This window comes from Diabrotica virgifera, chromosome 4, assembly GCF_917563875.1.
Source record: "Diabrotica virgifera virgifera chromosome 4, PGI_DIABVI_V3a".
NCBI classification, from domain to species: Eukaryota; Metazoa; Arthropoda; class Insecta; order Coleoptera; family Chrysomelidae; genus Diabrotica; species Diabrotica virgifera.
The window spans coordinates 208764295-208782860 of NC_065446.1; positions in this window are offsets into that span (position 1 = coordinate 208764295).

Below are 18566 nucleotides of genomic sequence, written 5' to 3' on the forward strand. Positions count from 1 at the left end.
GTTTTCGAGATAAACGCGGTTGAACTTTGAAAAAATCGAAAAACTGCAATTTTTAAACCCGAATAACTTTTGATTAAAAAATAAAATAGCAATTCTGCTTAGCGCCTTTGAAAGTTCAAGTCAAATTATGTCGGTTTTGATTATTTGCATTGCTAAAAATTTATTGTGTTATTGTTAAACAAAGCTACAAACAACTAGTGCGTGAGTGATGTTTCTATGATTTCTCATTTAAAATCGAACGAGTAGGTAGAATAGGTACTAGTGCAATCAAGACTATTTCTACGTTACATGCGTTAAAACGCATGTAAAAGCACGGGAAACCCTACGTGTTTATAGCTTTGTTAAACAATAAAAAAATAAATTTTTACCAATGCAAATAATCAAAACCGATATAATTTGACTTAAACTTTCAAATGCGGTAAGCAGACTTGCTATTTTATTTTTTAATCAAAAGTTATTCGGGTTCAAAAATTGCAATTTTTCGATTTTTTTAAAGTTCAACCGCGTTTATCTCGAAAACTGTGCATCCTACGAAAAAACTTGTAGAAATATTTTTTACTTAAAATGGCCCAAAAAATACAAAATATTGTTTTGTTTTGCCAAAAATCGCTGTTATTTGATTCCTCAAGTTCTTGGTCTATAACAATCTTATCGACATTCGGATCAACTGTTACCCAAAAAATTCGTGTTCTACGGGTCAAAATACATAAAAAAACTTGAGTAAGTCCATCTGAATTAACGAGGCCGTTGTACCCCCCCTGGCGACAGGACTAACATCTTGGTTCCCTTTTGCAGTAATTCTGTGTGTGTCCATATTCCTGGCAGCGCTTGCATTGGGGCAGTAATTTAGGTTTTCTGAAAGCCTCTATTTGTACTCTCATATTTAATATTTCATTAATGGCATATATTTTTTTTATATCTTCATCTTTATCAAAGGATAAAGTAAAAAGCGGAAGTGGCGTTTTATCTTTCCCGGTTAGTATTTGATTTACCTCCAGTATTTTGAAGCCTTTGTTCTTTAGGTCTTTTACAATTTGTGCAGCTTTGCATGACTGGTGTAAGTTTCTTGCAACTACCTTGACAGGTCTTGACTGTTTGTTTTCAAATGAAAACCATTCCATTTCCGTATTGTTTAAGACTTCAGTTAGACTCCTGTATGCATCTGAGTCAGTGACATTGATTTTCATATTCCCTCCAGCCAACATGGTTGCCTGGAATTGTATCTTGTTTTTATGTAGATAATCTGACAATTCGTCATATTTTTGTACTTTATTAATTATAATTGGTGGAGGTTTTATATTAACCGGTTGCAGTTTGTTACTTTTGGTACTCGTTTCAGGGGATTGTACCTGCGGTGAGTTGCTAGCTTTTCTTTTTTTTGAGTTTCTAACCCTAATCCATTCTGTCTCTCTGCTTAGTTCTTCATCATCTGTATGATATTCGGTTTGGTCTTTTTTAGTGGTCTCCTCAACTGGTTCTATTTTATTTTGAATTATCTCAACTTGTATTTGAAGCTGTTTAATAGTGACTTCTAATTTTTCTCTTAATTGTTTTTCACTCATCCAAGCATTATACAACGCCTGCTCATTTTGACTGCGGGCTTGATTTTCGTTGAACAAAGCTTGGTTTTGTTGAACTAGCAGCGCCTCGTTCGAGGTAGACTCCTGCGTGTACCCATCCATTTGACTATTCTGATTATCATTCTCAGTAGAATAAATAATGATTTAACAAATATTTATTAAATAAAAATTAACTACTTACTCAGTTTATCACTAATCACTTTCGATATTATTAATTACTCGATAAAAAAACATCCTTCACTTCAACGGTTTGGAAAAGATGTATTTTTAATTGTTTATAATTGTTTATTAATAGCCTTTAATTACAGAACTGAAAAACTGAGTGTAAACACGTCCAGTTCGTTTCGCTGCTCGATTAGGAATCACACCTAGAGGTAATAGTGTAAATTATTTCCTTCCAGAAACTGTCGAAGAATATGGAGTTCAACTTTGATATTGCTGATGTGTTTTTTATTGTTTTCGTCATGAACCTCAGTTGTTTTTTTCATAGAAACAAAGTATTTTCCAGTAACTTGAACTATTTCTTTTTGTTTTTTGATGTAAAATGACACTTCTAATAGTCATCTCAAAAATAAATACATTATATATCATTTCACCTTCTCATAAAATTGCTCATATTTGGTAAATTAGCCGTTTTCAGTTACCTGGTGATAAAATACATTATGCTTATAATACATTTCTCCTGTTTGCATTCAAGAATCACTTTGTATAATGCGCCATTAATTTTAAAACTAGGTAATATTTCTTTTAGAAAATTATACCATGAAAGTCTACTATATTATAACATTTATGTTCCTAAGATTTGTCAAGACAGTAACCTTACAACAAAAATTATAAAAAACTCATACAGAAGTAAAAAAAAGCCAACTATTGGGTTTTTCCCACTGATTTTAAAAATTATAAAATTTTTTCTAAAAATTCAAACTTTAAACGGTTCTGTAAAGTTCATAATTGGCGTATTAGCTGTTTTAATTTTCAAGCGTCGATATATACAATCATAAGATTCGATTCCAGCAATAAAATTGCTGGCAAAATAACTTTTCCTTGTATTTTGCTAATTTGCACAGAGTAATAGCAGATAATTTGGAAAACCGAACCGAAAGGTATGATGCCTTGAACAACAATTCTCCTCAGGCCTGTATAATAAACTAAAGCCGAAATTCAAAAGTTTCCATTAGGCTTTGAGCCAAATTGACGGATTTTTGTAATTTTTAATTTCAATGGCGTAAGTCACTCGCAACAAAATTTTCTCTGGATAGTAACACAAACAAAGCTATTTATTGGATCGGAAAACAAACATAATTTTCCTTTTAGTATCCGCTTCATCCAATTATTTGATCAGCATCGGCATCACGAGCGACATTTCAATGTTTCAATTGATATTCTCTTCTGGTTTACATCGACATATTCCATGAATTATTCATACTTTGATTATGCATTTATACACCTGGTATTAAGACTTTAAACCAATATTAGATAGGAAATGCATTCATAGATACCAAGATTTTTTTTTAATATTAATTTAATTACTTAGACGCAAAACCGGCCGTTAAAACCTGTAGGGGAGTCAATAGAGATTTTGATTCGGAAAAAATCAAATAAGATACAACTTTTTGTAATTTGATTATGAAATGTTTAATACACAACATATCAAAAAATTCTACTCCAGAAGTGGGTGCTTCATTTTTTAATAAAATCTTAGAAAAAAAACTGACTTGACCATTGAAAAACTTCTTTTTTTACAGAAAAAAGAAAATTTTGCACAAAAACCTTTTAAAGATTTTTCTAAAATTAAATCTATAGCTTCTATAAGTTTTTATTTATAACGCTAAAGTCACCCGTCTCCCAAACATTGGCGCATTATATACTATCGTTCGACGAAGTCCACGGTTGAGTTAATTTAATATAATTCTGTAACTAATGAATCACATGAAATTTTTCGAATTGGACATAAATGAATAACATTTAAGCTATCCTAGAGTTATAATAAAAATAAATTAAATATATGGGTATAAGTACGGTGTGGGCGGAAAGTGAGACTTACATGAATTTTGTTGAAAAATGATTTAAAAATGTGTAACTAATACAATTTTACATAACTCTCAAACTTGCATACCTTACTTTTCAAAAATCTTACTAAATAATATTTCATTAAAAAAATCTCAAAAGTTTAATTCAAGTGATACGACGTCTCAAAAAATGTAATTTTTGAAAACTTCGAAGTTTTACAGAATTACTACAATTTTAAAAGAGTATTACTATGTTTGAACGAATATATTATAATTTTATAGGCGTTTTTTTTAGAACTTAAGATGTAATCTTTCCAATGCAGTATTTTACTTTAGACGTAAAATAAACAAGTTCTTTTTCAGAAAATTGAGAAAGAAAACAAATTTAATACAAAAACCGACAAATATCAGTTAAAAAAATGTTTGTACGAAGTAATCAAAATTTTTTCTGTTCAACTTACCTAAAATACATTTAATTATCAGCTTAAAATAGTTATTTATGAAACAGTTCGTGAGGTATGCTTTTTGCGAACGCACGCGATATTTAGAGCACGAGCGACAGCGGCGCGAGTGCTATACATCGCGTAAGTTCAAGTACTTCACACACAATTTCATACAATATTTTATCTACTCTACCATAAACAAATAAAAAAACTAACTATTCGTCACTGAAATTCATTTCTATTCTACAAATTTTAGAACTTCGACATTTAAAAATTCTAACTTCTTTCAAACCACAAAACTGTCAAAGGTACATTCCTTGTCAAATCACTCAGGCAAAAAATTTTGGATCTCCGATTTGTCTGAAAATTGGTATATAGCTTCTGCGGGACGTAAAAATAAGATATATAAGTTCAAAAAATCTTCCTCTTCGTTTTATCTCAAAATGTTATTTCTTGCGATTTTACAGTGATTTGGTGTTTGTTTAAACAAATTTGCATTTTCTGTCGTAAAGTATCAATGAAAAACATAATATTTTAATAGAAAGAACTCAAAAATGTCATTATATGGCATTATAAGGAGTTATTTTGAATCAAAACAAGTTTTTGATCAAATTTTATAGTGTAAAAAACGTTAAAATACCGTTTTTTACATTTTCCTCCATTCCCAAAATACGTCATCATCGATTTGGCTGAAAATTTGCCCACAGAGAGCCAAAAGATAGGACTTTAAGAGTTTAGAAGAATTTGAATTATATTACAATACCAAAAAAGTTACATGCAGTAACATCAGACTCAAAAGTATATATTAGTCCAGTCGGGATAGCATTTGATCTTGAATGCCGAGCTGCCCAAAATTTTATTTTTCTGATCTTTAGGGGAGTCAATAGAAGCCTAAATTTAAAATCGCGAATGAATTCCTCCGTTACGTTAGCGGCCATCTTGATTTTAAAGGAGAACCTGTTTTGCTCAATATCTCCGCCATTTTTAACTTTTCGACAAAAATGGTAGGAACTGAAATTGTTCCAAATAAATCGTATTTACAATTATTACAATTTATTTTTAACAATTTTTGTCGTGAGGTCGATATTTTCGAAATAATTATACTTACACTAGACGCCTATATTTTTGACTATAATATTGCATGTAACTTTTTTGGTATTGTAATATAATTTAAATCCTTCTCATCACTTAAATGTCTTGCCTATCTTTGGGCAAATTTTCAGCCAAATCGATTATGATGTATTTTGAGAATGGAGAAAAATGTAAAAAGCGGTATTTTAACCTTTCCTACACAATAAAATTTGATCAATAGCTTGTTTTGAATCAAAGTAACTTGTTATAATGCCATATAATGAGATTTTTGAGTCCCTTTTATTAAAATATTATGTTTTCTATTGATACTTTACGATAGAATATGCAAATTTGTATAGATAAACACCAAATCACTGTAAAATAGCATAAAATAACATTTTGAGAAAAAAAGAAGAAGAAGATTTTTGACCTTAAATATCTTATTTTTACGTCCCGCAGAAGCTATATACCAATTTTCGGACAAATCGGAGGTCAAAAATTTTTTTTGCTCCAAAATTGAGTGATTTATAATAGAATGACCCCAAAACTTTTGTCGTAATTTATTGATCATTATGTCATCACCATGACAACGCGAAAGTTAAGGATATTTGATTACATGGAAGTGTGTTAAAACAGTGCGAAAAAATAAGTCCCATTTAAAATACATTGTTACTTCACGCACACTTTAAACACTTAAACACGCACTGCTATCTATAATGACAGTTTTCACAAACTAAAAAATTACACGTAATATGACATAGAGTAGATAATAGTTATTTATGAAACAGTTCGTGAAGTATGCCTTTTGCGAACGCCCGCGATTTTTAGAGTACGAGCGACAACGGAGAGAGTGCTATACATCGCGTAAGTTCGCAAAAAGTACTTCAAGCACAGTTTTATACAATATTTTATCTACGATAAACAAATAAAAAAACTGTAACTCTTCGTCACTGGAATTCATTTCTATTCAACAATTTTTAGAACTTTGACATTTAAAATCCTAACTATGTACTTTTAAACCACAAAACTGTCAAAAATTTTGTTGCAAGTTATTGCTCATATTCTTATAACCATGACAACGCGAAAGTTAAGGATATTTGATTATATGAAAGTGTGCCAAAAGTGTACCCATTGAAAGTGTGCGAAAAAATTAAATCCCATTTAAAATACTTTGTTACTTCACGCACACCTTCACCAGAGAGTTTGTGACTCTTGAAGAAGGCCCCGATCCCATTGAAATTGGATCTAGATTTTCCGATGCCCGCTCTTATCTCTTGTTTAGTGGGTTAGTGTAATCATTTATAATTTCAAGAACAATTTATTTCTTTTTCAAATTCTTAAACATATTCCAAACACTTTTTGTAAAGTGTAGTATATGGGCTTAACACCCCATGTGGGGTTTCGCTGCTTTCGCTTTCTAGATCCATTTTACGGGGTGAATCTGTCCTCATGATCATTGTATTTGTTCACTAATATGTCCCCATTTCTTTCGGTCTATTGCCCCCTCTTTTCATTTTGTAATTCCTACCCTTCTTAGGTCCCCCTCTACTTCAGTTAACCTTTCCCAGCCGATGGTCTCAAACTTTCCCTTTGCCGAACAGGATACAAATGTGTCCCAGTTCGAATTTGTGTGTCACATGCAGATTTTAAGGGATTCTTAGTGACCTTCTAAAAGTGGTCTGTTAAATGAATAAAAAATCATTGTTATCAAACTCTATTTAAGTACTAAAAAAATATTAATATAAAAATATTACATCGTACTATCACCCTTACAAAGAATACATACAATTGTTATTCTGGCAAATTTATGATTTAAACCAGTGGTTCCCAAAGTGGTCCAGGTGGACCCCCTGGGGTCCACGAGGGACTCAACGGGGGTCCACGTTGGCGTGAAATAAAAATGGGGGTTCACAAGTTGCAAGTGGGGGTCCACGAAAATTTTATAGCGATTTGGTATTTATTTAAACAAATTTGCATTTTTTTATTGTAAAATATCAATGGAAAAAATAATATTTTAATAGTAGTGACTCAAAAATGTTATTTTAATGATTTATAACAAGTTATTTTGATTAAAAACAAGTTTTTGATCAAATTTTAGGGTAGAAAACATTAAAATATCGTTTTTTACATTTTCCTCCATTCCTAAAACACATGTCTTTCGATTTGACTGAAAATTTGCCCACAGATACACAGATAGCCAAAACACAGGACTTTAACTGATTAAAAGAATTTGTTTCGTTTTACAATACAAAAAAAAATACGTGGAATAATATCAGTGTCAAAAATATAGGCGTCTACTGTAATAAGTACAATTAATTCGGAAAATATCGACCATACGAAAAAAATGGTTAAGAAAATTATAATAATGATTGTAAACACAATTTATTTGGATCAATTTCAGTTCCTACCATTTTTGTCGAAAAGTTGAGAATTGCGGAGATATTGAACAAAAACCACTGCTATCAAATCCATCAGGGCTTATGCTTGCGCTTTTACAGCATACGTACTACCTGCAATATTGATTTTAGCAAAACATGAAGGAGATTAAAATTGTATAAAATTTAATTATCTCTATTTTTGTATAGGTACATTTTTGTTATAAAACTAATAATAAACGAGATAATTCAATAATTATGCTGTAACTGTCACTCTTTCCCCCATAACTCGGAAAATATCGACGGCACAAAAAAATTTATAATAGAATAAATTAGTCCGTACACTTGTTGTCGAAAAGTTAAATATGACGGAGATATTGAGCAAAAACGGTTCTCCTTTATTCGCGATTCTAAATTTACACTACTATTGACCCCCTTAAGATTAGAAAAATAGAAACTTGCTTGGGTAGCTCGGGCATGCAAGATCAAATGCTAACCCGACTGTACTATATAATGTTGACTCTTTATTGCATGTAGCTTTTCTTATGTTGTAAAACTATCCAGATTCCTTTAACCATGAAAGTCCTGTGTTTGGGCTATCTGTGGGAAAATTTTCAGCCAAATAGAAGAACATGTATTTTGGGAATGGAGGAAAATGGAAAAAACAGTATTTTAACGTTTTCTACGCTAAAGTTTGATCAGCAACTTGTTTTTAAAACAAAAAACTTGTTATAATGCCTAATAAGCACATTTTGGACTCCCTTCTATTAAAACATTCTTTTTTCAATTGACAATTTAAGATAAAAAATGCAAATTTGTTTAAATAGATGCCAAATCACTGTAAAATCGCTTAAAATGATATTTTGAGAAAAGAAGAGACCTTCAATATCTTATTTTTACCCCCCCCCATGTTTTTTTCATTAGAAGTATGGTAAAAATGTAGCAGCAGGGGGTCCACCGAAACCAGTATATTTTTTAAAGTGGTCTACGAGAAAAAATAGTTTGGGAACCTCTGATTTAAACAAACTGGTTTATTACAGTTTTGACACATTCTTCTTATCCTCTTCTCATTCTTTCCGGGGCATACATGTAATTCTTCTTCTTAACGTGCCCTATCAAGTCCCCTTGACGTTGGCGATTAACATGGCGAAACTGTCTCTGTCTCGAGCTATTCTAAATAGGTGTTCTGCTTTCTTTATTCCTGTCCACTCCCGGATATTCTTCAACCAAGAGGCCTGATTTCTACCAATTCCTCTGCGTCCTTGATTTTACCCATCATATTAAATTGAAGAATATTATACCGGTCTCCCCTTACTCCGTGTCCAAAGTAGGCCATCTTTCTATATTTGATATTATCAAGCAGCTCGCGGGTAGCATTTGTTCTCTTAAGGACTGCCACATTTGTCAGCATAGCCGTCCATGGTATTTTCAGTATACGTCTGTGCAGCCACATTTCAAAGGCCTCCAAACGGTTAATGGTGGATATTTTTAATGTCCATACTTCGACACCATACAAGAGGACTGACCAAATGTAGCATTTAATCATGCGCTTTCGAAGTTGAAGTTGCAAGGTATCATTACAGAAGAATGACCTCATTTTTAAAAATGTCGTGCGGGCTATCTTGATTCTACATTTTATCTCTTTATCTGGATCTAGTTGTTTAGTAATATGGCAACCAAGATATTTAAAACTGGGTACTCTTTGAATTATATGACCATCAACATATAACCGTGAATCTTGATGGGCCAAACGGCTAAATACCAAGTATTTTGTTTTTGAACAGTTTATATTTAGGCCAAACTCTCTTCCCACTGTGTCAATTGCATTTAAAAGGTGTTGTAATCCATTTATATCATCACTTAAAATAACTGTATCGTCTGCATATCTGATTGTATTTATCAGAATTCCATTAACTTTCACACCCCATCTATCTGAATATAAATTGAATAACAGTGGGGACAGTATACAACCCTGTCTGACACCTCTTTGTATTTTGCATATTTCTGTTGATTTTCCATTTATGCAAGCTGTCGCTGTTTGACGCCTGTATAATTTTTCTATGATTCGTACATCTTGACTATCAACTCCTTTATCCTTTAATATTTTAATTAATTTGTGATGTTGGACTCGATCAAAGGCCTTCTCATAGTCACTAAATACAGCAAAGACATCTTTCCTTTGATCTCGGCATTTCTGCAATAACACATTTAGTGCAAAGGGTGCGTCTCGGTTTCCCAGTCCATTTCTGAAGCCAAATTGTGTTTCATCCTGGTCTTCTTCACTTTTATCTCTGATTCTACTGTGAATGATACGTAGAAAGATTTTCAAAGTGTGGCTCATAAGGCTTATCATTCTATAATCGCTACAGTTTTTTGGACGTTGTTTTTTTGGTAGGGTTATGAATTCGGACTTTAACCAATCTTCAGGGATGTACAGGACTTATATTATCATTCCAAAATAAAAGCAACTCATATTCATTTAATTTTTAAATATCTTAAAACAAACATTGCCTGTTGTTGTAAATAACTAGGTGACACAAATTTCCCAATAATGCACTTGTTTCAAGATCACCTTAGTCAGCTATTTTGATATAATTATTTCATTAGGTCGAATCGTGTCAACAATCATAATAAACAATTGGGATTGATTATAGATACGTAACAAGTAAAGAAAGAGATCATTCATTATTCAGCATTCATTATTCAACCATCAAGGTAGTTATAATATAGACTTTCGTCCACCAACTTGTTACTGATAATAAGTAGTAGTGTTCAATAAATAAAGTATGAACAAATAGTGTATTCCTAACAACCAACCCTCTTCTCAGAGTAACTACCCCATTACGACACATATCCTTTTATATGGCGATCCTTTGGAGAGAACCTTTGGACTTCTGATACAGGGACGAAGATGGAAAGAAACTGGAAATGGAGGCGCAGAAAATTTGGGGTAACGTATCCATCCTCACATTAAATGGTACATATTATAAGGTATGCGAGGGAAATATGGAGTTGGAGAGACCTAGCCAGGGTCGCAGTAGCAGACGTCGGCAGGAACAAGGTTTGGAGACATGGGAGCCACGCCCAACGTCAAGAAGACCAGACTTCATGGACAATTAATTGTGGACAATGACAATAGTGTACGCGTGAGTAACTTTTAATCTATTTTTTTTTAAATTGCATACAGTCTCACATACACGTAAAATTGTCTTTTTTATTAATAATATAGTGAAATGCATAATATATAGTTATTTTGGGATAAATTAGGATTAATTATTTTTAATACATATTAGTAAATTAGGTCTAGTTTTTCGTAATATTCATTTCAAGAAGCATTTATTTGACCAGTTACTTGATATTTTAACTACATAAGTGATGTTACATTTTATCTTTTGAAAAGAGATGAACTTTAATTTAAATACCTAGATAGAACTTTTAAAAGTGTTTACGATTTTTTTATTTACAAATAGCTATTTTTAACTGTATACGAGTACATATTATACATAAATCTATTTTTAACTTGAACGGATTAAAATGCTATATCAGGCTTTTATTTGGCATAATATTATACTTTTGTTACCTGACCCTGAACGAGTCAGAAATACATACATGAGGAATTTGCTGAATAGAGTTTTACGCATTACATAAGACATAAAAATTACTGAAATTATACACTAGGAAAGGTGAATTAGAAATATTTTTAATGGAATTACGATAATGAAGATTGAGAGAATTTTTTTTACAAAGGACAAGACAAAGAGAAGAATCCGAAAAAGGAAAATAAAAAAAAAACATGAAGATGACAAAGAAAATAAAATTATTTATGTACAAGGATATACAAGAATTTTTATACAATGATTTTAAGAAGAAAAGAAAGTAATGATGTAAGAAGAAAATAAAGACATACAAGTTATAATGACGTAAGGAAGATATATATGACAAGGAAACCCCATTGGAGGAAAAAGACAAAAGAATATAGACAATTAAGCCTTAAAAATTATCATAATGAAGGACAAGTTTTAAGGATAATTTAAAGCAGATTTGACTACAAAAGATTAGGAAACCGAATAATTAAAAAGAATTTTATACAGTAAAAAGTACTATTTAAGAAGAATACGTTGTATTGCTTCAAGTACATGTAGATATTTAGTAGAATATTAAGTTACTTTAATTTTTTTTAAGATAAACTAACTTTAAATTCTATAATATAAATATACTTATTTAAGCCAAATGAAGTCATGTAAGACTGTATCTCAATTAGAGAAATAGAGACTTTTTTTGTGACGTAATTAGTGACCATTCGCGAACCGAACCGAACTAAGCTGAACTAAGTGAGGAAAAACTATTATTTAGTAAATAGCAAAATCTCACATTATTTATTTAGCGTTTATTCATAAGTTTTTCTCGTTCTTAACTTTTAGGTTAATTTTATATGTAGTAGATGTGCACATAGTATAGGGCCCTAGATAGGAAAAATAACCCTAGATAGATAGATGTTATATAGATAAATAGGATTGAAAAAGAATAGCCTTAGCTAGATAGAATAATGATAGGTAAATAGATTTTTCGTGATTTTTTAAATAAAATATAGTCTATTTTTATTACCACTTTCTTCCGAATTTTTATTGAATGTTGAAGTTTTGATACCGACAATAAGATTTTTGATTTCAAGTTTTTTAATATCGGTCGAATTCTAATATAAATATGATTTTTAAATGTTTTATGATGATTAATTAATGAGATAACTGATTATTTTAATATATTAATATGAGACAATCTAGACAAAACAAAAAAAACACACTCTTGTCAAGAAAACTGGTACAAAATGAAGATCAGAAGATTTTATCATACCCAATTTTTGTTTTGAAGTAATCCTATTCTCAACTAAGGGTGAGCAGTAGGTTCAAATAGGAATTTAGGGATGCGAGACGTAGGAGAAGATTTTTAAGCGCACAACTATCCATTTTGTCTTTTTGGAACAAACCTTCTCACGACTAAGGACGTGCAAAAGGACCGGAAGCAAATTCAAGGGTATAAAGTTGCGAAAAACTACCCATCAAGTAGGTAGGGGTTAGAAAATGAAGAGTTATGAAATAATACGAATATAGGATGGAAGATACATGATATATAAAGTAAGTGATAAAGAAATCATGAAAAAATATGAAGAAGAAGATTTTTGTTTATTATTACACGACGAAGAAAGTACTAAGTATAAAGAAAATGAAAATATGTATTAGTAAAGTACCAGACAAGAAGAAGAGGAAGAAATCGGAGAAATTTTTTTAATTGAAGAATATGTAGAAGGTCAGAAAATCAAATAATTATTTTAAAAGGGAAAGAAGTATAATTAAAAAGTAAGTTCAAATGTAAGAATTAAAGTTATAATTTTATTTTAAGTAGGGAAAAGGTAAAATATACATTACAATTTCTGAGTGTAGAATTTCGCGAGATATAAGGAAGTAATAAGTAAGAATAGACGATGTTTGAGGACTAATTTTTTTTATAAGGTAATAAGTTGTATATTTGTATACATTATATTTGTATTTTATATTTGTATATATTTGGATAAATCTTTAACACAGTAATGAGTTGGTGACGTTGTTTAGAAAAATTTTCTTCTTTGTCGGAAAGGCAGAGATAATAAGGTACATCTCTCAGAAAATTTTTCTTGTAAGGGTAGGGGATGTACAGGACTTATATTATCATTCCAAAATAAAAGCAACTCATATTCATTTAATTTTTAAATATCTTAAAACAAACATTGCCTGTTGTTGTAAATAACTAGGTGACACAAATTTCCCAATAATGCACTTGTTTCAAGATCACCTTAGTCAGCTATTTTGATATAATTATTTCATTAGGTCGAATCGTGTCAACAATCATAATAAACAATTGGGATTGATTATAGATACGTAACAAGTAAAGAAAGAGATCATTCATTATTCAGCATTCATTATTCAACCATCAAGGTAGTTATAATATAGACTTTCGTCCACCAACTTGTTACTGATAATAAGTAGTAGTGTTCAATAAATAAAGTATGAACAATTAGTGTTTTACCAAGTCAACCCTCACCTCCAGTTAGTCAACTACCCCACAACAACCAAATCCTTTTATAGGGATATCACCAGTCGAATAAACATCATTGAAAAGTTTGACTAGTATTCCAATGTTTACCTCATTTATGAGCTTTAACATTTCTGTAGGTATGTTGTCGGGACCAACGGCTTTCTTGTTTTTTGCCAATTTTATAGCATGTAGTATTTCTGATTTCAGTATTTACATGTAATACGAAACATATTATTATAATACAAATATGCAATAGGAAACTAAAACCGACATATTATACGGTGTGGGATACAAACGTATCCCACAAGAAGGTTTTTATTGTTTATTACTAGTTAATTTGTATTACAAGATTTAAATATTATTGCGACTATTAATACACAAAAATAGATATATTAAAAGAAGGTAAAGCATATGGGACCCAAACATAATTAATTACAACGGAATTTCGCTTTGTGGGATACAAATGTATCCCGCACCGGCCCGGAAAGGTTAACCATTTCGATCCGGGTCGACCACGTCTCCTTTTTCCTCCTGGTTGCCATAATATCATTGCTTTTGATACTGATTCTAATCCTTGTCTCCATATATGACCCAGCGATTTGGTTCTTTGTCCTTTTATTTTTTTTTTAATATATCTTCTCCATTTAATTGTTCTAAAATTTCTTTATTCGTTCTCCTTCTATACTCTTGTTCTTCGATTCTCACTAGACCCGTATTGTCCTTATTATTTCGTTCATTTATCCCTAGTTTCTCTTCTTATTTTTTCTCATAGTCATCTTTTCTGCTGCATACATTGTTATTGGTCTTATTATTTTTTTATACACTCACCGGCACAAAATTACGCCACTCAAAATCTTTAATTAAGTTTGACAATATATAACTTTATTATTTGTACTCAGATTTTCAAGATTCTTGCGTCAGTTTGTAGGTATATGTCTTGACGTCGATTGGCGTCAACGAAGCAATAGCTTGCGATGTTCTTTAATGATATATTTCAGTCAGGTAATATTCCTGTCTCACTTAAGCGAACAAAGATAATTGCAATTCCGAAACCGGGCAAATCAAACGATAAGCCAGAAAACTACCGCCCCATATCTCTACTTAGCATGGTATATAAACTATTAGAAAAGTTTCTCCTCAACAGAATTAGTCACAGGATAATAGAAAATGTCCCCATTGAACAAGCTGGCTTCCGCCCTCATCGAAGGTGTACGGACCAAGTGCTGTCATTAAAAAATTTTATAGAAGCTAGTTTTTAAAAGAAACAAAAGACAGCAACAGTATTTATAGATCAAACAGCAGCATATCATTACCCTGTTTGGAGACAGGGATTAATATATAATGACAACATGCTGACAAACAGAGCCTTCCAGGTTATAATGGGAAAGGAGACGAGTAGACAAATGAAACTTAACAACGGCCTTCCACAGGGTTTTGTCTTTGGCGCTTTACTTTTCAGCCTCTATATTTCTGACATGCCTGAAACCGAATCTCGAAAGTTTGGATATGCTGACAACTGGACCCTTGCAACAAGCCAACAATCTTTAGAAATTACAGAAACCACTCTCACAAATGACTTATCCATCCTCAGCGAATACCAAGATCCTCTGCTCTTGACCTGATATATCCGGTGGCAGAATACTGTGCACCAGTGTGGCTAAATAGCAGGCACACCCACCTGGTCGACACCCAACTAACCCGTGCTATGCGTATGATAACATGCACAATTAAGCCCACTCCTACAATGTGGCTACCTACCCTTAGTAATATAGCAACACCCAACCTACGCCGCGAACATGCATTGGTCAAAGAATATACCAAAATAATGGACAGTCGCCAGCTTCTAGTCCACAACGACATCCCCGATATTCTTGGAAACCGTCTCCGATCCAGGTTACCCCCTCTACAATCTGCTCAAGCGCTGCAGCAATCCAACTTTGACATAAATACCCGATGAAGAGAAGATTGGGAAAGTAAGACAGATCCGCATTACCATAGTCTACCGAATATCATAGAAAAACCTAGCGAATTGGAACTTCCCCGTAAGATTTGGGCAGCCCTTAATTAAATTCGAACAAACTGTGGAAGATGCGCCGACTCCGTCTACAGATGGGGTAAACTTCCCTCGCCTTCTTGTGACTGCGGCGCCGCAAGACAGACCATCAGTCACATTATTCAGGACTGCCCACGCAGAGCATACAGAGGCGACCCTATAGGCTTTGTAATGGTAACTGAAGGGTCAGTTGAATATATAAAAAACTGGACATCTCTTTGTGATGCATTTTATAATGCATAAATCTAAATATAAAAGACAAAACAAGACAAAAGAACATTTCAAAGAGCTAACTCATGCAGACACGGACAACATAGGGGAGATACAAGAAAGGAATGAAGAACAACAAGTGGAATCCATAACAAGAGAGGAATTAGAGAAAGCAATAGAAAGAGTAAAATTGGGCAAAGCACCAAGCAAGGATCATATTACCCCGGAAATGATAAAATTCATGGGGACAGAGGGAATGGATAGCATGAAAGAACTAATGAATTATATCATAAATAGAACAGAATTACCAAAGGACTTCAAGAAAGACATTATACTACCAATAAACAAAAAGGAAGACAAGAGAAACTGTAATAATTACCGAGGTATCACCATATCAAGTATCCCTGGGAAGGTATTCGCAAGAATAATAGAGACAAGAATAAAAACCCAAATAGAAACAACTATGGAAGACACACAGTGTGGATTTAGGAAGGACAGAAGCACGCAAGACCTAATATTCAGATTAAGACAAGTAAGTGAGAAGGTAATCAAGAAGAATAGAGAGATACATATGTGCTTCATTGACCTGGAAAAGGCATTTGGCAGAATCCGAAGAAAGGACGTATGGAAGACACTAAAAGAAAGGGGAGTCGACAGACACATAATAGAAGTAATAAAGGATATGTACAAAAATAATACAAATACAATAAAAACCAATAGCGAGCAATCCAGAGAATTTACTACAAGTCAAGGCGTCAAACAGGGATGCGTGCTGAGTCCACTGCTATTCTCAGTGGTACTGGATGAAGCAATAAAGAAGCCAAGAGAAGAATGAGAAAACTAACATTAGGATACTGGTAAATGAAACGGACTCAACTATCGGAGCTACTATTCTCAGACGACATGGTATTGATAGCAGAAAACAGAGAAGACCTACAGAACAATCTTGAAATCCTAGAAGAAGAACTATCAAACATAAATATGAAAATCAATACAGAGAAAACAAAAACAATGATAATTTAAAATACGAAGAAGACACACGCAATAGAGTTAGACGGGAAACAACTAGAGCACGTGGAATATTTTAAATACCTAGGAGTAATAATAGAAGCAAATGGTAAACAAGACATGAAAATAAACGAGAGAATGGGACGAACAGGAAGCTTATTTAACGCTATGAAAACAACATTTTTGGGGAAAAAAGAGATACCGGAGAAAGTAAAAATGGCAGTCGTTAAATCAGTAGTTAGACCAACAATCATGTATAGCAGCGAGATACGGACATTGACGGGGAGACAAAAATCCAGAGTCAATGCTATGGAAATGAGGTTCTTGAGGAAAATAGCAAACAGAAAGAGGACAGACAAAATGCGAAACGAAACAATTAGACAAAACCTAAAACTGGAACCAATCAATGAAAAAATAGTGGAGGGACAACTTAGATGGTTCGGGCACGTGTGTAGAATGTCGAACGAAAGGCTTACAAAACAAGTGTTCGAAACGAGAGTGCAGGGGAAAAACAAAAGAGGAAGACCAAGAGTTATGTGGGTAGATGGAATCAGGAAAGAAGTCGAGAAGAAGAGATTGACATTGGAAAGTGCAAGAAACCTAACGCAAGATCGGAAAGCATGGAGACTACAATGCCAAACTCCACCAGCCTTACACCTAAAGGTAGAAAGGCTTAGGACTAAGTAAGTAAGTAAGTAAATCTAAATATATTTTGTGATGTACTTAAGCCATACGCTAATGGCCGGTTGTTCGAACGCTAATCAAAACTGATCATTATCAAATATTTAATTACAATTATATTTGCTTAAGCGTACTTCTGACAGAGGTCGCATTTTGAGGTTATGTTGACTGATTTATTTTATTATTTTGGTTTTAATTTAAAATAAAACATAATTAAACTGTTTCTGATGTTAATTTCTTGTTTTTACTTACAAATCAATAATAATAATAAGCAATTTTTAATAATTTAAGAGCTGCGGCTATATTTTAATTAATGTTTTACCTACAATCAGTAACTTATTAGTGTTTTACATGTATTTTTCATGTCGCGATTTGATTCCCATCAAGAAAATTGATTACAATAAACGATTGATTATAATCAACTTCTTGATTAGCGTTCGAACAACCGGCCCTTAATAAAATAAAATTGACGTCGATTGTTATTGTTCTGTTAACAAAAAAATTTTTGCTTAGATGGCATTATACGGGGGTGAATGGAAGTGTTGTTTTTTCTCCTAACTTTAAAAAATTCTGTGGAAAAACTGGAGGACTGATTTTGTTTCATACTACTTTTGTATTATCCTGGAGATATCACTAAGGTTTTGTTTTTTGAATTATCCAATCCAATATCTCTAATTCTTGTAAAAGCTGTAAATAAAAACACTGCTTTGAAGGTTTATTTGATTAAAAAGATCAAGCGCATTAACAGAGCAAAACAAAATTAACAACAAAACAAAACAAATCAATAGCGGGTATGTTCACCTCTTGCAACAACGACTGCTCGCAATCTGTTTATCATCGAACAAAGACGTGTTATCCTTGCCTGGGGAATAGCCCGATATTCCTCTATCAGGGCCATAACTGTACCAAATTTTATGTAGGCCTAGGATAACGTCGAATAGCTTTTTTTAATTCATCCCATAAATACTCAATAGGATTGAGATCTGGGCTGCATGCGGGCCATTCTAATCTTATCAATCCAACCTCTATTTTATGAGTCAATCAGTGTTTTTATTTACAAAAAATGG